The following is a 27,771-nucleotide window of genomic DNA, read 5'->3' on the forward strand; positions in this document are numbered from 1 at the left end:
ATCACCGTCGTTCCTAATGATAAGGATGAACTAATCCCATAAAGGATTATTACCGGCTATAGAATGGTGATAGACTTCCGGAAACTGAACAAGGCAACCAGGAAAGATCATTATCCTTTGTCGTTTATCGACCAAATGCTAGAAAGGCTATCAAAGCACACACACTTCTGCTTTCTAGACGGTTATTCAGGTTTCTCGCAAATACCTGTTGCACAATCTGATCAAGAGAAAACCACTTTCACCTGCCCTTTCGGTACCTTTGCCTATAGACGTATGCCTTTTGGCTTATGTAATGCACCTGCTACCTTCCAAAGATGTATGATGGCTATATTATCTGACTTTTGTGAAAAGATTGTCGAGGTTTTCATGGATGACTTCTCCGTTTACGGGTCTTACTTTGATGATTGCCTCGGCAACCTTGATCGAGTCTTACAGAGATGCGAAGAAACCAACCTCGTATTGAATTGGGAGAAGTGCCACTTTATGGTTAATGAAGGTATCGTCTTAGGACACAAAATCTCTGAGAGAGGCATTGAAGTTGATAAGGCTAAGGTTGATGCAATTGAGAAAATGCCTTGCCCCATAGATATCAGAGGTATACGAAGTTTCCTAGGTCATGCTGGTTTCTATAGAAGGTTAATTAAAGACTTCTCTAAGATTTCTAGGCCTCTTACCAACCTCTTGCAGAAGGATGTTCCTTTTGTTTTTGATGAGGATTGTGAGGAAGCTTTCGAAATACTTAAGAAGGCTTTGATAACCGCACCTATTGTTCAACCACCTGACTGGAACTTGCCCTTTGAAATCATGTGTGACGCTAGTGATTATGCTGTTGGTGCTGTTCTAGGACAAAGAGTTGACAAGAAGTTGAATGTCATTCACTACGCTAGTAAAACTCTAGACAGTGCCCAAAGAAACTATGCCACTACGGAGAAAGAATTTTTAGCAGTCGTGTTTGCATGTGAAAAGTTCAGATCTTACATAGTTGACTCCAAAGTTACTATTCACTCTGATCATGCTGCTATTAAGTACCTCATGGAGAAGAAGGACGCTTAGCCTAGGCTGATCAGATGGGTTCTCCTGCTACAGGAATTTGATTTGCACGTCGTTGACCGAAAGGGTGCTAATAATCCCGTAGCAGATAACTTGTCTAGGCTAGAGAATGTCCTTGATGACCCACTACCTATTGATGATAGCTTTCCTGATGAGCAATTAAATGTCATCCGCACTTCAGATAGTGCATCGTGGTATGCCGATTATGCAAACTATATCGTAGCCAAATACATACCACCTAGTTTCACCTATCAACAAAAGAAGAAATTCTTCTTTGATTTGAGACACTACTTTTGGGATGATCCTCACCTTTATAAGGAAGGAGTAGATGGTGTTATTAGACGTTGTGTGCCTGAACATGAACAGGGACAGATCTTGCAGAAGTGTCATTCTGAAGCCTACGGAGGACACCATGCTAGAGATAGAACTGCCCACAAGGTATTGCAATCAGGTTTCTATTGGCCCACTCTCTTCAAGGATGCCCGTAAGTTTGTCTTGTCTTGTGACGAATGCCAAAGGATAGGGAACATTAGTAAGCATCAAGAGATGCCTATGAACTATTCACTTGTCATTGAACCATTTGATGTTTGGGGCTTTGATTATATGGGACCCTTCCCGAGTTCCAATGGGTACACTCACATCTTAGTTGCTGTGGATTACGTTACTAAGTGGGTAGAAGCTATCCCAACTAAAAAACCTGATCACCACACCTCTATTAAGATGGTTAAAGAAGTCATATTCCCAAGATTTGGAGTCCCTAGATACTTGATGACTGATGGCGGTTCACACTTCAGTCATGGTGTTTTCCGCAAGATGCTAGCTAAGTATGATGTCAACCATAGAGTTGCATCTCCTTATCATCCTCAGTCTAGTGGTCAAGTGGAGTTGAGTAATAGGGAGATCAAGTTGGTCCTACAAAAGACCGTCAATAGATCTCGAAAGAACTGGTCTAGCAAACTTGACGATGCACTATGGGCTTATTGATGGGGAACGTCGCATGGGAAACAAAAAATTTCCTACGCGCACGAAGACCTATCATGGTGATGTCCATCTACGAGAGGGGATGAGTGATCTACGTACCCTTGTAGACCGTACAACAGAAGCGTTAGAGAACGCGGTTGATGTAGTGGAACGTCCTCACGTCCCTCGATCCGCCCCGCGAACAATCCCGCGATCAGTCCCACGATCTAGTACCGAACGGACGGCACCTCCGCGTTCAGCACACGTACAGCTCGACGATGATCTCGGCCTTCTTGATCCAGCAAGAGATACGGAGAGGTAGAAGAGTTCTCCGGCAGCGTGACGTCGCTCCGGAGGTTGGTGATGACCTTGTCTCAGCAGGGCTCCGCCCGAGCTCCGCAGAAACGCGATCTAGAGGAAAAACCGTGGAGGTATGTGGTCGGGCTGCCGTGGAAAAGTCGTCTCAAATCAGCCCTAAAACCTCCGTATATATAGGTGGGAGGGAGGGGGCCTTGCCTTGGGGCTCAAGGAGCCCCAAGGGGGTCGGCCGAGTCCAAGGGGGAGGACTCTCCCCCCCCCAAACCGAGTTGGACTAGGTTTGGTGGGAGGGAGTCCCCCTTCCTTCCCACCTCCTCCTTTTTTTTCTTTTCTCTCTTGATTTTCTTCTCCTTGGCGCATAGGGCACTTGTGGGCTGTCCCACCAGCCCACTAAGGGCTGGTGTGTCTCCCCCAAGGCCTATGGGCTTCCCCGGGGTGGGTTGTCCCCCCCCCCCCCCGGTGAACTCCCGGAACCCATTCGTCATTCCCGGTACATTCCCGGTAACTCCGAAAACCTTCCGGTAATCAAATGAGGTCATCCTATATATCAATCTTCGTTTCCGGACCATTCCGGAAACCCTCGTGACGTCCGTGATCTCATCCGGGACTCCGAACAACATTCGGTAACCAACCATATAACTCAAATACGCATAAAACAACGTCGAACCTTAAGTGTGCAGACCCTGCGGGTTCGAGAACTATGTAGACATGACCCGAGAGACTCCTCGGTCAATATCCAATAGCGGAACCTGGATGCCCATATTGGATCCTACATATTCTACGAAGATCTTATCGTTTGAACCTCAGTGCCAAGGATTCGTATAATCCCGTATGTCTTTCCCTTTGTCCTTCGGTATGTTACTTGCCCGAGATTCGATCATCAGTATCCGCATACCTATTTCAATCCCGTTTACCGGCAAGTCTCTTTACTCGTTCCGTAATACAAGATCCCACAACTTACACTGAGTTACATTGCTTGCAAGGCTTGTGTGTGATGTTGTATTACCGAGTGGGCCCCGAGATACCTCTCCGTTCACACGGAGTGACAAATCCCAGTCTTGATCCATACTAACTCAACTAACACCTTCGGAGATACCTGTAGAGCATCTTTATAGTCACCCAGTTACGTTGCGACGTTTGATACACATAAAGCATTCCTCCGGTGTCAGTGAGTTATATGATCTCATGGTCATAGGAATAAATACTTGACACGCAGAAAAACAGTAGCAACAAAATGACACGATCAACATGCTACGTCTATTAGTTTGGGTCTAGTCCATCACGGGATTCTCCTAATGACGTGATCCAGTTATCAAGCAACAACACTTTGTTCATAATCAGAAGACACTGACCATCTTTGATCAACTGGCTATCCAACTAGAGGCTTGCTAGGGACGGTGTTTTGTCTATGTATCCACACATGTAAATGAGTCTTCATTCAATACAATTATAGCATGGATAATAAACGATTATCTTGATACAGGAATTATAATAATAACTATATTTATTATTGCCTCTAGGGCATAATTCCAACACTTAATGCTTGTCACTAGGGCCCGAGTGCCATGATTTCAGATCTGAAATTATTATGTTGTCACCAATATATGTGTGTTTTAGATCCGATCTTGCAAGTTGCAGTTACCTACTATGTGTTATGATCCGACAACCCTGGAGTGACAATAATCGGAACCACTCCCGATGATGACTATAGTTTGAGGAGTTTATATGTTCACCAAGTGCTAATGTGTTGGTCCGGTTATTTATTAAAAGGAGAACCTTAATATCCCGTAGTTTCCTTTTGGACCCCGATGCCATGGGAGGGATGGACAATAGATGTCATGCAAGTTCTTTTCCCTAAGCACGTATGACGACACACGGAATGCATGCCTACATCACATTGACGAACGGGAGCTAGCCTCATATCTCTCCGTGTTATAACTGTTGCATGATGAATATCATCCAAACAAATCACCGACCCATTGCCTACGAGTTTGTCCTACTGCTGTTACTTGTTTTGCTCTGCTGCTGCTACTACTGTTGCTACTGTTGTCACTTGTTTTGCTGCTCTGCTGCTACTACTGTTGCTACTGCTGTCACTTGTTTTGCTCTACTGCTGCTGGTACTACTGTTGTTACTGATGTTACTTGTCTTGCTCTGCTGCTACTGTTGCTTGCTACTGTTGCTACTTGCTACTGCTGTCACTACTGCTTTTCCTTGCCGCTGCTATTGCTCGTTACACCGCCGTTACTCGCTACTTTGTTGTTACTACTTTGCTTGCAGATACTAATCTTTCTGGTGTGGTTGAATCTGACAATTCAACTGCTAATACTTGAGAGTATTATCTCACCTCCCGTCGTGCGAATCAACAAATTTGGGTCGAATACTCTACCCTCAAAAACTGCTGCGAACCCATGCGCTGGTGGGCCATCAACAACATTCTTCTAGTTTCGTTGCCGGGGAGTGCTAGCAGCATTCTTCTGGTACCGTTGCAAAGGGGAAGAACAGTTGACATCAAGCATTGTTCTGGCACCATTGCCTGGGATTGCAATCAATATGGGACAGTCCAGAAATGGTACTTTTAGATATCTCATAGATCGTGTCTGGAAAAAGGTGAAAGGATGGATGAAGAAGTTGTTGTTTGTTGCAGGTAAAGAAGTGTTAATTAAGTCAGTCCCTTTGTCCCATGGTATGCCACGACAGCGCGTGCGGGCTACATATAATGTGTAGACCAACATTGAGTAAATGAATCAATTACTTTGAGCAAAAAGGAAGCAAAAAACTTACAATCCCGTCCTCTGTTGCGTGCATACCTTGCCTCGAGCTAACGAACCACGCCTCTAAACTTGGGGACATTGAACTAGAGAGTGTGCCATCGATACAATAACAACCTCACATTGTGTGGTTGAATGATAAACATGTCATAGTGCACAATGTACTTTCGTGCGTGAAATGTTTCGTGCACTTGCTGTCAGAAGGGCCCCCCTCTGGTCCTGCCTACAAAATCCACGGATACGACCATCCACACATCGCACAACAACTCATCCTCTATGGTCGAGTAGCTGACCATCCTCTGAACTCTAAAAAGACATCACATTTGAAAATAAGCTCAATGATATTTGACCGAACACCTGCGAGTGTGTGGTGTCCGCCATGGAGGTCCTCGACCAGAGTGGAGTGTACGTGGGCACAAACGGCTCCAGGATGGAAATCTACGTCGTAACGGTGAGCGGGCGCGTCGGTGCTGGTTACGTACGGCCGACAATGCCTTTGTGATGGCCGAAGGCGTACAAAGAGCAGCGGCAATGGAGGTGAAGGGTGGGGATGCAAAGCAAGGGGGAGAAGGGACGAAGTGCAAGGAAATGAGTCGAGGAGGGGGGATTGGGTGGACCGGAGGTGTTGGATAGCGACGTTTCTCGCGTCCAGACTCACGTAAAGCTCTCCAACATTTGTCTCCAATTTAAGGAAGAAATCGTGTTTGGACTTTCATAAAGCCCCCTCATGTTTGTCTCTAAATTGCGAAACAAATCGCGTTCCAACCGCACCATAGACCGATACAAGACGACGGTGGATGGCTTCCGCGGTCCGAACTGAATGGATGCAGATGATTTGCGGGTCCGTCTTGGAGATGTCCTTAGTAAGAGCATCTCCAACACGCGCCCAACCGCCGCGCGTGCAAAAACCATTTTGCAGTGCCGAAATAGGAAATTTGTGCGCGCCGGAGTGCGCTCGCTCCAGCGGTGGCGGCAAAATATTGCGCGCGCGAGCCGCTCCAGTGGACGCACTATAACCCAGCAGGCACGAGCAGACGACACTTGCAACTTGTTCAGTTTAAAGGTAATATGAATATTTCAAACATAAGAAAAATACATAGCATAGTTTAATTCCACGACACATCAACAATCATGCCACATCAACTAGCCAAGTTCATGGCATAAAAAAATCTGACAAAGAAATGACACATCAACAATCATGCCTTATCTTGGTCCTCCTCTTCCTCCGTTTCTTCATCCTCATCCGAAGACGATTCTTCCTCCTCCTCGTCTTCATTGATGCGCGCGCATCATCATGTGGAGCTCGGTAGGTGTTGGCAAGATTTTCAACGGCATCATGCAAAGGTATGTGAGGAGCCACACCGGAAGGCATGTCTCCATCCGGAGGTGCTCCCAAGCCTCCCATAAGAGACACAAAAGTCATGTCTCCCATGCCCCCATGGTAGCTCCGAAGCCACCATGCCTCCCATGCCGCCCATGGTAGCTCCGAAGCCAATCTTGCCTCCCATGTCACCCATGCCTCCCATAGTAGCTCTCATGCCTCCAATGGCCATGTCTTGTTTTTGGACCCATAGTAGTCATGTATGTCTCATCATTGAAACTACAAAGTATATACAAAAAACAAATATAAGCTATCCATATATATCTATTCATGTAAAAGCAACAACGAAAAAAGTGGGTGGAAACATACCTTGCGGGCCTTCCATCAAACACGTTGTGCGCATTGGCCGGCGGCAGTAGAAACGAGCTCGCCGGTGCTTCGATCGCCGCCGCATGCATCGCACGACGTGCAAGTTTCTTCTTCAGCGGCCTAGTGAAGCCATCTGCCGCCTTGTTCTTCTTTCTGGACACCTTCTTGCCGGTCTTCTTCACCGTCGGTGCATTTGGAAGCTTCGAGAGGGGTGCATGTATCACGGTGGGCGCCGGTGCGCCACCACCCGCCGAGGTCGTCCGTGGCGCCATGAAAAGGCTGCGCGCGAGACCGGTGATCGGAGGAGCTCCGACGGAGACGAGACCAAAGCTCGTCGGGCTAGGGTTTGCGCCGGCGCGTGCAGCGGCGGAGACGGTGGCGGAGGGATCGCGGGTGTAGGGGGGTGAGGGGGATGTCGGCGCGGCTGTCTCGAGCGGTTTCGACGGCGGCGGTGCGGGGTGGGAGCGGAGTGGAAGCGCGGTCGCTCGAGTGTGCAGCTCGCGATAGCGGGCGCACGAAATATGAGGCGCGCGATGCCGTTTCACCCCTAGTGCTGAACCGTTTATGCTGTGAGCGTTTTTGGTGCCTTCACTGGAGCGTCCGAAGCGGCTGCACGCGCGCAATAAACTTTCTTTTTCCAGCGTGACGCTTATATATATAACACGGCTATTGGAGATGCTCTAACCTAATCTGATACTAGCCAAAACACATGAATGCGTATGGATGAATGCAACATACAGGAGCATGCATGTATGCCAAACACGGTTATGACTTATGAGTACTCGGTCAGACCGTGTGAAGATTATTGTGTGAGGTGCAAAACACTATATGACTGTCCCTCCCGTCCGATGCGTTGTGGATGCATCAAGCCCATTCTCAACTCGCACTAGTGGGGATAGAGCCTTTAGTCTCGGTTCACCAACTCGGAGTAAAGGTTCCAAGCCGGGACCAAAGGTGCTACACGTAGCCGTCTTGGAGGGAGTACCTTTAGTACGAACCGGGACTAAAGGATCACTCATTTCAAATCGTCTAACTTCCCGGTCGGTCACCCATCATTTCACTACTTCAGCCAGAGCACGCTTAACTTTCTGATTCTATCGCCCCTAGTTGCTAAGTGTGCACTTATTGTTTTCCTAACAATAATAAGCTATCAATCCTAAACAACTTGGGTCTTGATGTCATGTCACATGATTTAATTTTTTGAATTACAAACAATTATTAAAATAAACTTAATAAGTAACAATAATAGTGAATTTCAATGAAAACAACCTAATTTTTTTAAATAAAATTATTTTTCTTTTTTTTGGAAAAAACTTCTTTTTGAAATAACTTTTTTCCATTTGGAATTTTGAGCATGTGAGAAAACTTCACCGGGTGAAATCGAGTACCAATTTTTTCTAGTTTTTTTTATATATTAATTTTTTTTGGACGTCGTATGCAAAATTTATGGCCGTTTATTTTTTTCCTTTTTTTACAAAAACGGTCAAAATTCATATCTCAAAATTTCTATACCGTTTAGACACTAAAACCTAACAACATCTCAAATGATCTTATTTTTTAAAGATTTTATCATTTTTGTTTATTTTTTGAAAATTTTATCAGTTTTGTTTATTTTCTACAAAACTCAAAGTATCAAGGTTCCAAACGAAACCCATCTGCTACAAAGGCATTTTTTAAAAATTAATTGAACTGTAGATTTTTTTGTGCATTAAATATGCACCATACTACAACATGTTAAAATCTACAGAAAGAACTAACTAAAAATAATAAAAAACAACAATTAAATGACTAAAACAACTATATAAGCAAAACAATATTTCTTTAATGAAAATCCTAATTTAAATTATTCTAAAAATAACAAAATAAATCTTACTGTGACAACAATCTAACACATGAGTGGGAGCAAAAAGAATTAAATTAAAAACTATTTGTAAACTCAAGTTATTCAAGAACTGGGTTTGAAGCAAATTTAAACAAATTCAAATTTAAACCATTCAAATTTGAAAACTAATGGCAGAAACAGAAACTAGACAAAATTTGAATCTAATGCAAAAAGAATCAATAAAAAATATCAAATATCCTAAAAGATATAAGCAATTTAAAACATAAACTACAAACAAGAATTTAAAAACAGAAAAAAAATTCTGAACACCATTAGTCCCGGTTCGTGTCACGAACCGGGACTAAAGGTCTACCCTTTAGTCCCGGTTCAAGACACCAACCGGGACTAAATCCTCCAAACCCTTTAGTCCCGGTTCGAGACACGAACCGGGACTAAATCCTCCAAACCCTTTAGTCCCGGTTCGAGACACAAACCGGAACTAAAGGCTCCTTACGGTCCGGGACCAAAGCCTCGTGCGATTTGGGGCGACGTGGCCGGGCCTTTAGTCCCGGCCCAGAGGCAGGCCGGGACTAAAGGGTCCAGACCAAAGGCCTTTTTTCTACTAGTGTCGTCTGTCTTCCAGGTCTCGTGTCGATGGACTCAATGAGATGACAAAATTGGTTCAGTGACCATGGTGGCGCATGCTGGTGGGAGACAGCTTAAACGGTACACTACGTTGCCTTTTTGGTGTTGGTGGGTGTTTGGGACGGAAGAAAACCTTGATGCCTCATCCAGCTCCCACGCGGTGATGCGTGCGAGCATTGTCAGGCCTTCCTGAAGGGCTTCGGGTATGCCCCTCCCCCACCACCCTCCGTATACTAGAGGAAGCCCTAGGACTAGTCCGTACAGCAGTGTTTGCCGTCGTCACATTCCTTCTTAAAGATGTTACTCGATACACGATGTCTCAGAGTGTTAGGAGCGTGGTGGTACATCTCGGAAGGGTCCAGCATTTGCTGGTCATCTTCGCTTTGTTAATCTATCGGTGTTGACATTTGTTTCACTTTTTTTCTTGGACATTACTAGACAGCGGCGCCGCACCCGCGTCTTCCGGTGCGGCGGCTTAGTTAATCATTTTTCAATGCAAAAATTAAGACCCTATTAATCACTCATCTAATGTCAAATTAGTATGTCGTGAAGTATCTCTCTCATGCATGCATGCATGCAATGATATCATAATGTATAATGAAAACTTCTACATGCATGCAACGATGTCATCAAGATTCTCTTTGATGTTTGAAATTTCAAAAGTTTTATCTACAAAACCGTTAATTCAATCGATGATCCGCTTTCACCATTGGCTTTCTCACGACGAGTTTTTCGAAACTAGATCCCATATTGACATGTTCCGTCAACTATTTTTTTTCGTTCATACTTGCCATATTTTTTGACCCACTTGTCATATTATTAACCACTTACTTGCCTGAGAAAAATAACTTAATTGACACTTTTTGATGTTGTTTCGTATAAAGCCTTGTAACCGTTTTCATTATACATGATACAAAAGCATGTCATAGGTTGTGTTTGTCAATTTAAATATGCTAACTTGTCATATTTACATACAACTTTACCAGAAAACTATTTTGTGTTTTTTTTAGTTTAGCTATGCCGAGTTGTCATATTTACAAATGATGACAAAAACAATTTTTTGTGGTTACCGGTTTTAAATATGTTGAGTTGTCATATTTTTGCGCGTATCGCATAAAAAAAGTTGTTTGTGCATGCCATTTGGATTATGTCGAGACGTCATATTTATACGTAATTTCTAAAAATTTAGCGATTAAGTTATTTTTTATCAGACAAGTAAGTACTTACTAATATGACAAGTAAGTGCAATAAATGCTTACTTATATGACAAGTAAGTGCAATAAATGTAGTAAGTACGAGAAAAAAGAAGTTTTCGAAACATATCGACATGGGATCTAGTTTTGAAGATTTCGTCGAAACAAAGTCAACGGCGAAAACGGATCATCGGTCGAATTAACGGTTTAAGAGATAAAAGTTTTTAAAATCCAGTCATTTAAAATGAATTTGATAACATCATTGCATGCATGCATGCATGACGAAGAGAGCCGCCGCACGGGATGTCGATGATGCGGCGCTTCTCGATAGAATTTCCCTTTTTTCTTTTCTTATTTTCTCTTTTAGACTTACTAGTTGAATGCGCGTGCGTTGCTACGGAACAATAAACTTATGTACATTGATATCTTTTTTAAAATGTACATTGACGATTCACCAGCAGCTAGCAGAGACGGCGACATTTTGTGCTGGACGAGCACACTTCCTCTTCCCCGCTTGACTATTTGTGAGAGTTCCACACCATGACACACTGCTCGTACTCCTTGAGCGGTGCAGGCTCGCCCACATCACCTGCTGGTTGTCTAGCTATCAATTAAACAGATATGGTCGCAGCTCTTAAGGACAATAAAGAAATGGTGAATACTCTTCAAGGACCACATGCTGGAGAAGATAGAAGAGTTCTGCCTCCATCTCCAACAGTTGTTAAGAGGATCCCTGCAGATTGGGTGGAAGTAGATGACACCTAGCTCGATCGGCCTGATCTCAAGATGCTTAGCAGAACACAAAACGCTGGAGTACTAAGCCCAATCTCTGTTCTGGAGGCACTCGGATCTCCTGTGGTGCGCTATGCTTGAAGATGGAAGCTGCTCAAAAATAAGTCCCCTAATAGTGTGCAAATTTCTCTTTTCATCTCATGTAATAAAATAGATAGACGTGGTTGCCTCAGCGATTTCTTAGTTTTTGTTTCTGCCTTACGCTATGCTTGTAACCCTTAACTTGACAACCATCATCCTTCTTTCTGAGTAATGGAGCTGGGGAGCTCCTCCCTATTTGGACAGGTTGTCCTGCAATTTCAGCGGAGCGGAGAGTGTGCCAAGCTTGCTGGGACAGGGTGTCCTAATTTCAGTGGAGCAAAGAGTTAGCATACTCCATAAAATATACTGTATAAACTTAATCAAGCTCTCAAATGACATGATGAAATCGTGTGTTTCTAATCTTCGCCATATTCTACCTCCAAAAATTTAAAATGATCAATATCCATGAGCAGTAATTTAAAATGATCAATATCCATGAGCAGTAATTTTTTCATACACTCTCCATGACCTACAATCTAATTTAAAATGATCAATATCCTAGCTTTGTTGGACCGATGACCTCTTACTAACTCTGAAAATTCCATGAGCAGTGACACACTTGGTCAGATATCGTGTGTAAACTGTGGAATCTTCAGTCAATGATAAATGTATTACTTGATGCCCGATCGATGACTCTTTACTGAAACATTGAAAACTATGTGTGCACTTGACATAGGTGTGTCACAGACAGTGCTTTGGAAGTGGACCCCGACAAACAAGCCGACCGGCATGCCATACCTGATATCGAAACCATGCTCCCATGGATCAAGGTTGTAAAAATCATATGCTTCACACAAGGAGTCGAAAGTTAATCCAATAGCACGCTCAACTACATGGTCCCCCAATTTATCTGCATACCCCCTAATTGTCTGCTCCAGCGCGCCTACTCTTTCAGGGCATGTGGCTCTATCCGATGGCTGATTCCCTACTCAGCAACATGAAGCAAAATTCTTATATATGAAATACCAACCATTTTTGCACGTCTGTCTAGTTTTTTTTACGTGTAATCAGAAACTAATTCAGGGGAAATGCAAGATCCAACACATGGCAGTACAACTACAACAGTCATATCCACCACAATATTTCCAGTTCTATTTACTTTATCATAGTCCAGGCAAGGAAAACCAAAAAATTGGGCTACTCTCACAGTGCCTCAGGGGATCATATGAAACTACAATAACCAAGACATCATCGCAACTCTGGCTTTGCTACAGCCCATTGACCTCTTATAAGTAAATGCCTATTACCTCTTAGTCCATGCAGATGTTTGCGGATCCACCTTGCCAGTAGATTCAATCAGAGCCTCCGTCATCACTTTCAGTTCGATCTTGAATAATAGCCTCTTGGTCTCCATCTATCTGTGCTTGGCCGTCGGCTTGGTCAATTCAGCGGAAAGTTAGCATTTCAGTTGCAAAAATAAGCATATTTTAGCACAATTTTCACTTGGTGTAATTTAATGCAATTTTATCGAAGAAAACCAAGGCATAAATTTAAGCAGAAGGTCCAAAATGAAGTATCAACAACATATGGCACTGATCAGATTTGCAATTTGTTGCTTTAAATCCTGAACGAAGATCCAAAAACAAATAATAGTGAGCTATTTTCCAGAAAAGTTATTTTTGGTACTATCCAAAAACATCTCAGGAGCAAACCCCCGCTGTCTGGTCCATTGCACACCAGAAGCATAATAATAGAATAATATCAACAATGGCAGCGCTACTTAATCTCAACCGAGTCAGTCTTGTCTTGCCTCTATTGTGTGGTGGCAGCTTGACATCCATTCTATTCTAGTTCAGTATGACAATGGAACTACTATCACACTCCTAAAAGAAAAAAATCCTATGGGCTCAAAGACAATAGCATATTGTTTGTATCAATCAGTTTACTCATACTATGTGAGAACAGTGGATTCAACCCAACCAACCAAGTTTGTGAAATCTGCCCATTATTTGCCTTCTGGAAAGAAAAAGAAAAGGCCCTTCACTTACTACATACCTCCATTTGCAAAGAGACAATCTGTCGCTCAACTCCTAAAATATGCAAAAGGAGAGAAATGGTGTGAGAAATTAGCACATTGCCAACTACAATTTATTTGTACTCTCGGTCTCAGGGCGCACCGAGCCTACAAAATGTTGAATGATCATGTTGTTGCTATAAGCATTCCATTTGATTATGTTTTCACCTGAGGAGTTCATGATAAATTGAACATGAACATCAATTATCTGTACCGCTGATTCTATCTTATTTTGGTTATGTTGATGGCAGGACCAAGTGGGAAAACACCACAAATAGTTTGTGAAATCTGCCCATTGTTTGCCTTTTGGAAAGAAAAAGAAAAGGCCCTTCACTTACTACATACCTCCATTTGCAAAGAGACAATCTCTCGCTCAACTCCTAAAATATGCAAAAGGAGAGAAATGGTGTCAGAAATTAGCACATTGCCAACTACATTTTTCTTCAACAGCTGCTACTTAAGCTAGATTTGGATTTGTCTATTAACATGGCACGGTTCAAAATATATTGTGTATGAGGTAGTGAAAGAACGTGCAAATTCTTGTGCTGGTAGTATTCCGTAGTGCCAAAGAGGCTACTCACACATGATAGCCTGAAAGGGCAGAACCTGGGCTACCCTCTCTTCCCACACTTGAGTAGATGGGCGCCTTTCTTGAGAGCGGCAATGGCCTGAAGAAAATGACTTGAGCAATTAAACCATGTAACTGGAAACGCATGGCATGTATCTTTTGCAGCATTGCTGCTACTTACTGTACTTATAAGTGAACACAAAAAGATCCACACAAGAAAACTGTGAATAGTAGTAGAAGCATCTATTATGATCAAAGAATTTGGAGTTACTTCCAAGAATTTCTATTATGGCTCAGAGGGAGTAGACTATAGTAGAAGCATCTATTATGATCTAATAAATAATATGATTGGTTCATGAGGAATTCTAGACCTTAACATGATCAAAGAATTTGGAGTTAGATCATTCAGTGGATTTCTACTATGGAAGATTGCAGATCGCCTTTGAACTGAAACAAAGCATGGGAACGAGTCAAAATCATAGATTTAGAAGCAACCTGATGCTTGAATGTGATTGAAGCTTTTTCAGAATTCCCACTCATAAAGTTTGAAAGAATTGAAAGATTGAAAACAAATGCTGCCCGTCCCAGCAAAATGAGTGAAATGATAACACCGAAAATACCAACTGAGGTCTCGAGGCTAGCAAAGTAACAAAGTATGGCTCTGAGAAATGTTTTAAGGTAATTATGAACAATTCAAAAATGTGAAATGACAAGTACTTTGTTGGCACTGCAAAAAATAAATTATGGATTCACCTTGCTTGGGTTGTCTTCCATTTATCTAGGTCAAGGGCATCCATTCGAACATAAAGAAAGATAAAGGTCTCAGCGATGAATGATAGTGTCGCAAATATGTGCCTGTAGTTCCAACATTACGGTACGATTACTTCGGGTAACAAATGGTTTCAATCAAAATAGGTTAACCAAAATAAAACAAACAAGTTAGAGTTGCTTTGAAGGCCATAGAGACAGTTTAGTAATGCTGAAACAACACACTAATAGCACCTTGCATTCACTTCAAAGCGGGGGGAAGATATCACTTCTAAATTAACAGATTGCTACATAATGAAGTTAATATATCTCTTAATAATTTCTAGTACAATCAGAAGACACCTTTTCTATTCAGTTGAACCAATGTAAGTTTCAATTGTAACCCATATCGACTATGCGCACACTTAAAATCTCAGGTTATATATTACAGTCAAACATAGTACAGAAAATATAAAACCATGAAACCACTAATAAATGTATAATAAATGCAGCTTGATTCTAGGATTAGATTACCACTATGCAGATTGTGTTTTGCTGCTGATTTCCATTTAGTTCTGCTCCAAGATGAGTGCCAACCTGCATGAAATGCACAAGCAGTTTAGTGTACAATTTCTAAGGAACGATTCTTACAACTCCTTTCTTCTTACAATTCCTTTTGGCCTCAACTTTAGCATCGCTAATTGCTGTCAGAGCACTAAAATCAGGCTATAGATACCAAATAGCAGAAAGAGCCACCAAAAGGCAGCTCACCCAGGTTGCCACCACATGTGGAAGCAACCCCTTGAGCCCAGCAGTCCTCACGGTCATCTCAAATCAGTAGACTACTGAGCGCATGGAAGCAGGGTCGTCGGCCAGCACAACGGCATCATCATGGCCGTGGTTGTTGGCGCCAAGGTATTGTATGGACAACTTGTCGATGAACATGAATACACGACTACAAAAGGACTGAGTTGTTGGCATTCTCGAGCTGAGAAAGCATGGCCTACGAGTAGAACATTGTTGTGGTGGCCGATGCCACCTAGCTCATCATGTACACCGTCATCGTCACTCACACTGATTTTGATGCCGCCTCCTCCTGGTACCCCATCTCTCGCCAATCTAACATATGGCAAATAAATCATCAGAAAAAAGTAATGAAGAAACGGAGATTTCTATGTTGCTCTACCACAAAACGTAGTACAAGCCACCGAGCGAGTTCATCCTCTTGATGCTCTTTCCCGAGTTGAAATTATTTGTGGTGTTTTCCCACTTGGTCCTGCCATCAACATAACCAAAATAAGATAGAATCAGCGGTACAGATAATTGATGTTCATGTTCAATTTATCATGAACTCAGGTGAAAACATAATCAAATGGAATGCTTATAGCAACAACATGATCATTCAACATTTTGTAGGCTCGGTGCGCCCTGAGACCGAGAGTACAAATAAATTCACACATACAACAAGTTTCCACAACAAAAAAGCAAACCAGGGTGATTTCAATCAATGGGTGTTTTGGCAATTTAAGAATCAGCACAACCTATACATGAGATTGCGACAATAAGTAAACATAGTCTGCATTCATAAATTCAGTGCTATAAGTATTCCTCTAGGTAAAAGGCAAACCTCAAACAATAATACATGTATGCAACCTCCTCTGTCTACGTGCTCCACCCATGGCCCTACCATTCCCCTCGTCCATTACGTTAACAGCGGGTCTGCGACCAGTCCGTTGCCGCTCGTCTTTCCGTGCCAGAAGAATGAAGGGGGGGGGGGGTTTACGGGAGCACATCCTAAAAAACTACTGCAGTATTTGTATCACTCAATCAATGTTCTCCATGCCCCATGATTTGCTCAGTTTGTTGATGTTATCAACCAGTAAGAAATGAACATGTTGCTGGAGGCTTACTGGGTTTACGGGAGCACATCCTGAAAAACTACTGCAGTATTTGTATCACTCAATCAATGTTCTCCATGCCCCATGATTTGCTCAGTTTGTTGATGTTATCAACCAGTAAGAAATGAACATGTTGCTGGAGGCTTACTGGTTTTTGCAATTCATTTTCTTAGTAAGGTGAAGAAACCGACAGTAGTACCTGGGATCACCTTGGCCCATGAGTCCTCGAACCGGAACCCGGAGGCCCTGAGAGCGTTCCTGCAGGACACCAATATCGCCTCCCGGACGCTCTCCTCGAGTAGCCGCAGGCCGACGGTTCCCATCAGCCGCACTTCTGTTGCCGCGGCGGCCCCCTCGCCACCTACCTTCTCCTTGGCAAATTCCATCAGAGGCCGCAGCGACTCCGCCACGCGCGCCGTGTCCGCGGCGAAAGAGGAGAGCCCCGGGGAGACGCGCATCACGGCGGAGCTCGCCAGATCCGGTCGGCCATCGGGCCCCAAGGAGAATACGTGGGCCCGGGTACCGGTGCTGCCGGCGTCTATGATGACGGAGAAGCGCGGGGAGGGGGCTGGCTGAGGTGGCGGGGAGAGGAGGTGGACGAGGGTGGAGATGACGATGGCGAGGAGGCGGAGCCAAGGCAGAGGCCGCGGCTTGGGTGGGGGAGAGGGGCTTGGTGGGCTCCGGCATGGTGGGACGCGGACGAGGTGCCTGGCCGCCACCGACGCCGCCACAGTGACTCGTCGACGGCGAGAGAGGCGGCGACGGCCCGAGCGGCGCGGGAGCGGGGCCGGCACCGAGCGGCACGGGAGCGGGGCCGACACCGAGCGGCACGGGGGCGGCCGCAAGCTCGCGGGGCGGGTGCTGCTCGCAGAACCCCCAACCCTGATGCGTGACTGCGCTCCGACGGACAAGGAGGCGGCGCCAGGTCTTGGGGGAGAGGGGGTGGTTGCGAGGGAGGGGGGGGGGAGAGAGATCCGGGGATGGAGAACGACGGGGGAGAGGGGGTGGTTGCGAGGGAGGGGGTGGGGGAGAGAGATCTGGGGTCGCGAGGTCGTTTCGTTTTTTTTGTTCGGGGACGAGGTGGGATCGCTGGGAGGTCGAACCATCGGTACGTTGAACCATCACGACGTTCGATCCTCCTTTAATAGTATATAGATTTGTCCCACCTCTCGCCGCCCCACCTGTCCGCCGTCCACCCGCCATTCGCACGTACGCGCACCAGTGAGGATGCGCTACTGGCATGCACGCGCCATCGCAATGGCGCACCAGCCGCACCAGCCCCCGTCGCTCGCCTGCACCAACTGCGTCACCGAGCGCGCCATCGTCTACTGCCCAGCCGACGGCGCCCGGCTCTGCCTCGAGTGCGACAGCGCCCTGCACCGCACCAGCCAGCTCGCGGCCCTCCACTGTCGCGCCCCGCTGTGCGACGCCTGTGGCGTCGTCCGCGCCGCGATCCGCTGCCAGATCGCCGGCGCCCGGGCCACGCTCTGTGGCGGCTGCGCCCACCGCCTGGGCCCGCTGGACGGCGCCTCCATTGCGGTCGTGGAGGAGTACACCGGGTGCCCCACGCCCGCCGAGATGCTCCGCCTCCTCTCCGTCGAGGCGCCGTCGTCGCACGAGGACTTCGACGCCTGGCTCGCCTACAAGCTGCCCCAAGTCATGGGGGAGGCTCAGGAACCTGGGCATGTACAACGGCATCCATTCAGCCGTCTATAACGCATGCCACGTGAGACTTCCAGTTTGTTTTAGAGAGAAAACCTGAGATTTTCTATTGGGCGCACCTGCGCGAGCGATTCGGCCCATACGGCCGTTAGATTAGCGCATCCTTGACCGTTTAAATCTTATCCCCCAACTGCGAGCTTGGCACGCGCTCGCTCCTTTGCGCCGCCCCTGCACGCACCGCCCCCTCGCATAGCCTCGCCTCTTCATCTCCTCTCACCGTCGTTCGTCTCTGGTTTCCGCCCCTTGTCGTTGCTCGCTGACGAGCTCTATGCTTACAGCACCGCGATGCTCGTCGTTGCTCACGCCTCATGCCACATCTCGGTCGCCTGTTTCAGCAAAAACGAGAGTCCGTTCCAGCAAAATCGAGCAGCGATGTTGGTTGCAGCTTGCATTGCCACCGGTTGTAGCAATTCAAAGAACTGGTTGAAGCTGTTGATACTGGTTGTAGCAAAACTTGATGCTGGTGGTAGCATGGGAAAATGCAGGTTGCAGCAAAACTAGACGCCGGTTGCAGCTCCTTGATCATACGTTGCAGCTATATGCCATCGCCGGTCGCAAATTCGCCGTCGCCGGCAACCCACGGGTTGAAGCTTTTATGAAGCCGGTTGAAGCTTTCTATAAAGCGGGATGAAACTTTTCAATTCAACGGTTGAAGCTTCCCCGTTGAAAAATGGATGCAGCTTTTTTGAGCTCTTTTGAAGCTATCTTGGTCGCCGGTTGTAGCATTTCTCGTTACCGGTTGCAACTTCTCTCACGCGCAGCCATGGGACGACGGTGCGGCCATGGCGAAGAACACGATCATGGAACGACAGTGTTGCCACGAAGGGTGTATGAACAACAAGGAAGGATGCATCTGGAGGTAGGGGATGAAACATGGCGCGGGAAGGGGATGCATGTGGAGGTAGGGGATGAAAAAACGTGTGTTGAGAAGATAAGAAGCGGTCCCCGTTGACCCACGAAATTCACGTGTCTCACCCAGGACGTAGTTGCGTGGCGCGTGTGATGCAAGCCTGACTTGCATCCGGCGGAAGCTTCGGCCGACGCATCGGTCCTAAACGGTTCCCTTTTTTATTAGGTGGAAGAGAGAGAATAAAGAGGGTCAAGGATGGCCTCTGTAATTTGGTAGACGGTCTAATCCCAGAAATGTCGCTACTTACAGATTCTGTTTTTCCCGTTGTACGCTCAAGTCGGCGCTAATTTGCTGTTTCTCCTTCCAACCGCCATATCCGGTCATGCCAGATTTGATTCTAGATCCTAAGTTTGCGGACGCAATAGCTGGAAAATAAATGATTTATTATTTTTACTGATGTCTACAGTTTGAGTAGACAGCAACGGATCGAACAACTTCGATGAAGAGCATATCCGGCTTAATTCGTACTTAGTCTTCAATCGAGTCTTCTACGAAAAGGGAAGCTGTGGATGATCTTGTTGATCATAATCAAACATGTCAAATTTTAATAGTCTGATGACATGTTGTATGTAGTTACCTGACGACATGTGTTGTGCAGCGTCGTAGTTATATGTGTTTGTATGGGTTTAAGGTATTGCTAATTGAGTATTCCGACTCTGAGAAGAATAATTTAAGGTTTGACTGGTTAGTGTCCGTGGATGTTTAGCAGGTTGGTTTGTCAAATTTGGTTATAGAGGGTCTTAATTTGTAATATAACGTATTCTAAGATAAGTTTGCTTATATTTATGATATACTAGTCTAAATATTTTATCACTTTGACTAGCCTTCGGCTGTTCCAGCAATGACCTTCATATTATCACGTGGACCAGAATTGGGGTGCTTAATAAAAACTATTTAAATACAGCTGAGATAGTGTTAACAGGTCCATGTTATTATGTCGTCAAGAGAATGGTATTAACTGCCTTTAGGATTGGTTAATACTAGCAAAAGAGCCTGTGCGTTTTAACGGAAAAGAAAATAACACACACTTTTAACCCAATAACCACGACTTAAGACCTTCATAGGTCCACGTTTTTCAGTTTCACATGGCATCATATTTGTATTGTCGATAGTGGCCTCAATGCTCATACAATGAAAACGTGTTTGATTATGGTCAGTCCTAAGATCTCTCTTCCTCTCTCTCTCTCTTAGAAAAAGATTCAATATGTTCAGTATATACTTAATTAGAGAGGAAGTATACACCAACTCGATGCATATTTAATGAACAAATCAAGAAATAAAAGCATGGAAGAATATTGAGTGCAGGTATTCCAAACAATTTAAATCCATGTCTTGTGAACTTATATTATTAATGAACATATAATAAGTAAACATGGATATGATCTTGCTTGATGTTTCAAGTTGCATGGTCTCTGTTCTCCTCGATGATGCCACACAAATATTTGCATTATCATGAAAATGGCAAAATATGTTTTGTTAATTAATGGTAGCATATGCATAAGAGCATTATTTTTATCTTGCTGATATATGTGTTTGCATTTGTAATCTAAGTGAAGTCTTATTTTGATTGCAAACATATTAGGCAGCTTCATAAAAAAAAATCAATTTGTAAGTACATGCATACCAAATGTTCAAGGTTGCATATCAACATCGATATTTTTTTAAAAATAATTAGCAAAACAGTTTATATATATGAAAAATCAAAGCTAAGCCATTTGTTTACGTAAAGCTTGTATAAACAACATTGCATATTTTTTATACATTAGGTACATTTTTTGCGTGCGACATCAGAAACATTATTTAGTTTTGATGTCTAATTTTTTAATACACATTTTACATATTTTGTATGCATCATGAACATTTTTATATACATGTTTTACATTATTCAAATACACGATTAACATTTCTGAAAAGTTCTATTTTTTATGTCTACTTTGTTCCATACACATTATATATTTTTGTATATATGTTTTCTTTATACACTGAAAACATTTTTCAATGCACATTTAAAGTTTTTTAAATACACGATCAATATTTTTTAAAATAAAACAAAAATATATTATTTATTATCCATACACACTGTACATTTTTTTGTATATATGGGAACTTTTTTGTCTACAAAGTTGACATTTCTTTAATCCATGATTAACATTTGTGCAAAGTTTATCTAAATAAAGCGAAAAGAGAAAAAAATGTAGAAGAAATGCAAAAAAGAAAAAAAAGGGTTGTAGGCCGTCCCAATCAGGCTCGAGAAAATGCACATCACCGTATGAGAAAAGGTGGGATAAAACTAGGTGAATGTGGAATCGAAGAAAAGGTGAGATAAAACTGGGATCGAACCTGGGTCTTCAGGGTGGGACGGCGAGCGCCAAACCGATTCGGCTAGCCTCGCGCTTTGGATCAGATAGGGGAACCGCCTTCTTTAAATTAGAAAGAAGAGCCGAATCGAAGTTTAAAAAACGAATCGCTTTTGTCAGTTATGGGTGGCATTGGTGGGTAATTTGGGTCAACTTCAGGGGCAAATTTAATGATGTACGACAGAAGCACTCTTTGCTTTATTAGAGCATCTCTAGTGGAAGGTGTATATGGACGTGTATGTCAAATATATACCATGCCAACAGTTTTTTACCTCTAGTGACTCGTGTAAAAGGGCGTGTAAAACATCCACGCCCAGGCCACGACGGTACCAGGCGTTGAAGTAAACACGACGAAGCCACGCTCATGAAAAGCAGAGGCTGCTTCGTCCCGTGCCCGCTGGAGGAAGGATCGGAGGAGCTCGCCTAGATCGTCGTCACGTTTGTTCTCCGGCCGCCGCCCAAGGTAAGATCCTCTCCGGGCGAGCTCCCTGGGCAGCGACGGGAGGGGGAGAGGAAGGGGCCCTGCACCAGATCTGGCGACGGGAGGGGGAGGGGGAGGGGCAGCGACGGGAGGGGGAGAGGAAGGCCGGCTGCCTAGGCAGAGGTAGGGAGGGGAGGGGGAGGGGCAGTGATGGGAGGAGGGGGAAGGGGCAGCGACAGGAGGAGGGGGGAGGGGCAACGATGGGAGGAGGGGGGAGGGGATGCGACGGGAGGGGGAGGGGATGCAACGACGGGAGGGGGAGGGGATGCAGCGACGGGAGGATGGGGAGATGCAGCGACGGGAGGGGAGCAGATGCAGCGACGGGAGGGGTAGGAAGCAGGGGACTGAAACTGTCTATTGTTGTCTATTGCTGTCAATTTGATTCAGATTGTGGTCTAAAATAGTTGTGTATGGATGGATTATTTGCAGATGGATGATGGCCAAGCCTTCTTGGACACCATTGATTTTGGTTACAAATGTTCGGAAAAGCGAGGAACTTCTTTGAAGTAGTCGTTGCAGAGAAGAAGAAATCCGGCATCTCTTCCTCGATCGATTGACTGGCGTCCATGCTTGGAACCGCCATGGCGTCGAGCGTTCTTCCTCTCTTCCTCCTCGCGCTCAGCGAATGCTGCAAGTATGAGTTCATCGTCGCCAGATGAAGATGACGAAGAACCCATGTCCCAAGTGGATGTGTTCATTGTGTTGCGTGAGAGACGATAGAGAAATCTAGGTGAGAAGAGAAGTCACAGGTAGAAGTGTGCCGGAAGAAAGGTGATAGGGGTGGTTTATATAGATCAGAAATATGGCCGTTGGAAATATAGCCGTTTGAAAATATAGGCGTTGGAAATATAGCCGTTTGAAAATATAGCCGTTGGAATATACACGTCCTAATTTACACGTTCCACTGAAAAACTAGAAGGTGTATAATTTAGGCCCTGTTTGGAACCATAATAGATTATGATAATCTGGACTATGAACATAGATTATATAATCTGGTTTATAAAAATAATCCAGATGGGCATGTTTGGAGGCCAGATTATATAAACTGTAAACCAGCTTTTAAATTGTACAATGACATGTTTGCGCTCTGTTTACAAGGAAAAATAGGAAAGTGGCGGCGGCACTGCGTAATTCTCTTGAAGTTTACAAGGGTAACACGTCATTTGTAATCCATAATCTCATTTTAGCTGGGGTAGAACAGATTATGAGATTATAATAATCTGGTCATCTAGTTTATAAAATCTACAATATAAACTGTACTGTTTGAAAATACAATAGATTATAAAAACCGGATTATATAATCTGGATGGTTCCAAACAGGGCCTTAGCAAGGTGTATATGGACATGTATATGAAGATATACACATCCAAATTTACACCATCCACTAGAGATGCTCTTAGTAGGTATAGATACGTATGTACGTACCTAAACAATCAATAATGTCATCTGTTCTTTTTTAAGAAATATAAGAGCATTTAAATCACTGAAATAGTGATCTAAGGCCATCTTCAATGCTGGTCACTATTCCTCTCATGCAAATGTTTTTTTAGTCTGAACTACGTCCGCAAACAAGATGTGGAAGACCGCCACCTAACGCTGCCCAATATATTTCAACAACAATTCAAACTAACTAGACGAAAATCATTCAACGCGGCAGAATTCATTCAAATTCGATTATAGATATGTATGAACGTACCTAAACAATCAATAATGTCATCTGTTTTTTTTTAAGAAATATAAAAGCATTTAAATCACTGAAATAGTGATCTGAGGGCATCTTCAATGCTCGTCACTATTTTTCTCCTGCAAATGTTTTTTTAGTCTGAACTGCGTCCGCAAACAAGATGTGGAAGGCCGCCACCCAACACTGCCCAATACATTTCAACAACAATTCAAACTAACTAGAGAAATTCATTTAACTCGGCAAAATTCTTTCAAATTCGATTATAATTTACTGAAAAAGATTGGTATTTCGACCATTTTCCAAAAAAATAATAATTAAAATATAACATAAACCCTACACCGGATGATCACCTCATATGTGTGGCCGCCCCGTCATCGACAACTGCGTTGTCGTGGTCCCTCCAACGACAGAACGACGCAGGAGGGCCGAGACAGCTTGTCGCGGCCGACTGCTGCTCGCAAAGGAGGTGCTCCGTCTCCTGTGGCACGCCACTGCGACTACCAACGTCGCCTGCGGCGGAGTCGTAGTGGCAGCCTTGCCTGGACGGACTGGCGTTGGTACTCCAACGCACTTAGGAATGCCACTGGTATAAACAAGGTTCATGTGGCCTTTATTTGTCACTTGCTTCTACCCTCAATTTAGGAAGCAACTAGTGTGTGTCTTTTGGACCTGGTGACAAACTTTGTTTAAGTTGAGCTTCAGGAATCAACTAGCTTACTAGCAGTATGTGTCTTTCGGACATGATGACAACGTACTCCTCCTGTTAAGTTGAGCATCAAGAGTCAACTAGTAGCATGTGTCTTTTGGACCTTGTGACAACTCTTGTTAAGTTCAGCTTCTACGAAACATAAGTTGAACATTAATGTGTGAACACTGGTATTGGATATATTTTGAACCATGACTGGGATGTTATTTGAGACTTGTTTGCGTCACCTTTGTTGCTTGTTCATGATATGAAAGTAGACACATGTATATGAATTTTCATATATATGTTTTTTGTACTGATTATGAGTAATTTTTGTAGCTTCTGTGATTGATTTTTGACGGGCACGTACATTTATTCCTACTTTGGCCGTCAAGCATTGAAGCACACAAACAGAAATTTTATAACACCTCCATTTCACAACAAAAGATGCTTGATTACAATGATTAGGTGGCTTCCACCGCAAATTAAGCCCCAAACACGCTACACTAAACATGCATCAGCAGCCTCCCCTATTTCCCAAACTTAGTGTTCCAGATAGTCTAGGACTGGATAAACAACACACGCTCACTCACTCACTGACCTAGAGGCTAGATTTGGAGAACTGACGCTAATTAGTTTAGCCTAATATATCACTATTAAGAACTTGGACTCGTAACATCATTACTCCCGAGCCTAGTATACTATAGTTTTGCGGCCAATGGCATGACATGCAGCCTTAAGACAAGGACTACAGCGCCTGTAATCCCGAGCCTGCCCGAGCCACCGCGTCATGGAGCTGGAAGAAGCGCACGTACCTCCCATGGGCACCACGGAAGGCCAGGGGCCAATCCCAGACCGCGAGCACGTCCACCGGCACGACGCTGGTGGAGCCGTCGGCGTAACCGATCCGGAGCTCACGCGGGACCTCGCGAGGGTGGCCGACGCAGAGCACGGCGTGCACGGTGGAGAGGTCCGGCGCCGCGAAGCAGGCCGGGTCGACCTCGACGACCCACCCGAAGCCGCGGCAGTTGGCGTCGATCCCCTTGTGCGTCCGCTGCTCGGCCGGGTAGTCGCGCAGGCCGACGTGGAGGAGAACGTCGTTGACGTCGCGGACGAGGTGCTCGGGTATGTTGTGGGCGAGGTAGTCGTCGAGGATGGCCGTCCCGCACGCGGGCACGAGCTCCACCGTGCCGCTGCCGTCCCGCGAGGCGAACGGCTGGCAGCGCATGGCGGCCTCCCGGTCGGCGGGCGTGCGGAAGCGCAGGCCCATGGTTCCGTGGGCGGAGCCGAGGAGGCTGAAGCGGCGCGGCAGGTCCGGGGCCGTGGAGTTGATGGCGTCGTGGATGAAAGTCGCCGCGTTCCCGCTCCCGCCGATGGAGTCCGGCGCGGGCCGTTGTACATGTACGTAGGCGTGGGCAAAGCACATCGGGTGGAGCGCCTGCACGGAGACTGGACTTGGTGATACGCCTCGTGCCGGAGCGTCGGCCACGCGACGGGCCGCGGTGGCGGCCGCGGGGACCTCCGCGGTCTTGTACACGTCCTGGTACTCCGGGCGGTCGGAGAGGACGCCGGCGGCGGTGAGACGGTGGGTGCGCGCCAGTGGCATCGTGAAGGGCGGAGCGGGAAGCGGCGTTGGCTGTAGATCAGAGTTCAGAGCCTTGGATGTGTGCTGCCGGAGGAGGGGTGGTTAATACTCACAGAGAGAGGAGGTGGAGCGTAAAGATGCTTGGGCTGGGCATTGCCAGCTTTAAGCCTTTAAGTTGGAGCTTCAAGCTCTAGCCTCCTCCTACCTTGCTCTAGGTTGGCAGTCGCAGGAGTGAGCTGCACCGTCCTAGCTAGCTAGCTAGTTAGAGATAGTAGGGAGTGCTACACACCGAGCATTGTGTTGTCACTTCACCTGTCCTGCTCCCCCTGAAATTTTCAGTTCATTTTATTCGTGCACGTCAAGGAAACAAACCTGTGAACTTGCTCACAAAGGTCTACTACGTACGTACTTGCACTGCAGAATCAGGCAACTTAATTCAACCTGCAAGTTACTGACAGCATCTCGAACATCAGTCCAACCCACGGCCAATTAAAAATCGGTTTGCAGAGCGTCGTTCGCCAGTTTTGGTGTCGCTTCAACAGAACAGACGTGGTAAAATGTAGCATGCATGTAGCTCGAGCGCGCGCGATCAGCCGTGGCTTGCCATATGTTGTATTTGGACACATTTTAAACACAAAATGAATTTCAAACATCAAAACAAAGACATGGTATAATTTAAATCACACAAACAAGTTTGGAGGAGCCGGAGCCGTCCGCAGCCTTGTTCTTCTTTGCGGAAACCTTGCCCTTCTTCGGCCGTGCTGCATTTGGGAGCTTCAAGAGGGGGGCACGTGGCTTCACGGCGGGCGCCGGCCTGAGGCCACTCGCCGCTGAGGTCATCCGTGGCGGCATGAAAAGGCGGCGCGCGACGCCGGCGCTTGGAGGAGTGCCGACGGAGGCGAAGCCAAAGCTCCCCGCGCTAGGGTTTGCGGCAGCGACGGTGGTCGTGGGGGCCGCGGAGGGGTCGCGTGTGTAGGAAGGGGAGAGGGGGGGGTGCCGACGAGGGCATTCATCGGGTCAGTTCGCCGGCGTCGACGCTGGGCGGGGCGAAGGTGGCGCGATGGAGAGAGTGCGGTGCGAGCGCTCGAGTGTGCGGCGCGCGGAAGCGGGCGCACCAAATGCGCAGCGCGCGATGACGATTGAGACAATGCGCTATACTCTATATGCTACGCGCGTGTTTATCGCGCGTTCGCTGAAGCCCATTTTGCTATTGCGCGCGTTAAAAAGGCCAATTGTGCGGCGCGGCGCTGTTTTAGCACGGCTGTTGAAGATGCTCTGAATAATGTGAATTCAATCAGAACTGAAATAGCTTTCCACTGCAGGTGTATGCAAACAGTGTTCGTGGACCTTGCTCCTGCCAGCCGATTTTCGTGTTTTAACCCCTTTTGCAAAGTTTAGGAAGATCTGACCCTGGTCTAAGAAAATTTTAGGATTTGTCATTTTTACTACCGCTAGAATTAATGACACCACGTATAACAACCCATCGTTGAGTTCTCTGACGATAGGACTTGACTGTGTCGTTACGTTCGTTTGACTAAAAAATACCCTATCGTCACAATCTTTGACGGTAGGCTATGCAATCCTATCACCAAAAAGCATGGCGGTAGGCTATGCAATATATATGCACACATGTTGCATTCACTAGTGGAAAACGGGCCTTTGGCCGGGATCCTTTAGTCCCAGCCTGCCTCTGGGCCGGGACTAAAGGCCCGGTCACGTCGCCCCAATTCTCAATGCCTCCCTCGAGGTTTTAGTCCCGGCCCGTAAGGAGCCTTTAGTCCCGGTTCGTGTTCCAAAC

At 45.6% G+C, this 27,771-nt stretch overlaps 1 long non-coding RNA gene across 1 annotated transcript; it reads right to left on the reverse strand.

The window, feature by feature from the left end:
• Positions 1–11,351: 11,351 nt before the first annotated feature.
• On the reverse strand, positions 11,352–13,263 carry LOC123399080. The gene is made up of 2 exons (XR_006610316.1): positions 12,570–13,263; positions 11,352–11,584 (listed from the first exon to the last, which is right to left on the reverse strand). It is a non-coding gene; the product is annotated as an uncharacterized LOC123399080 (long non-coding RNA).
• Between the last annotated feature and the right edge of the window lie 14,508 nt (positions 13,264–27,771).

This window comes from Hordeum vulgare, chromosome 5H (genome assembly GCF_904849725.1).
Source record: "Hordeum vulgare subsp. vulgare chromosome 5H, MorexV3_pseudomolecules_assembly, whole genome shotgun sequence".
Taxonomy (NCBI): domain Eukaryota; kingdom Viridiplantae; phylum Streptophyta; class Magnoliopsida; order Poales; family Poaceae; genus Hordeum; species Hordeum vulgare.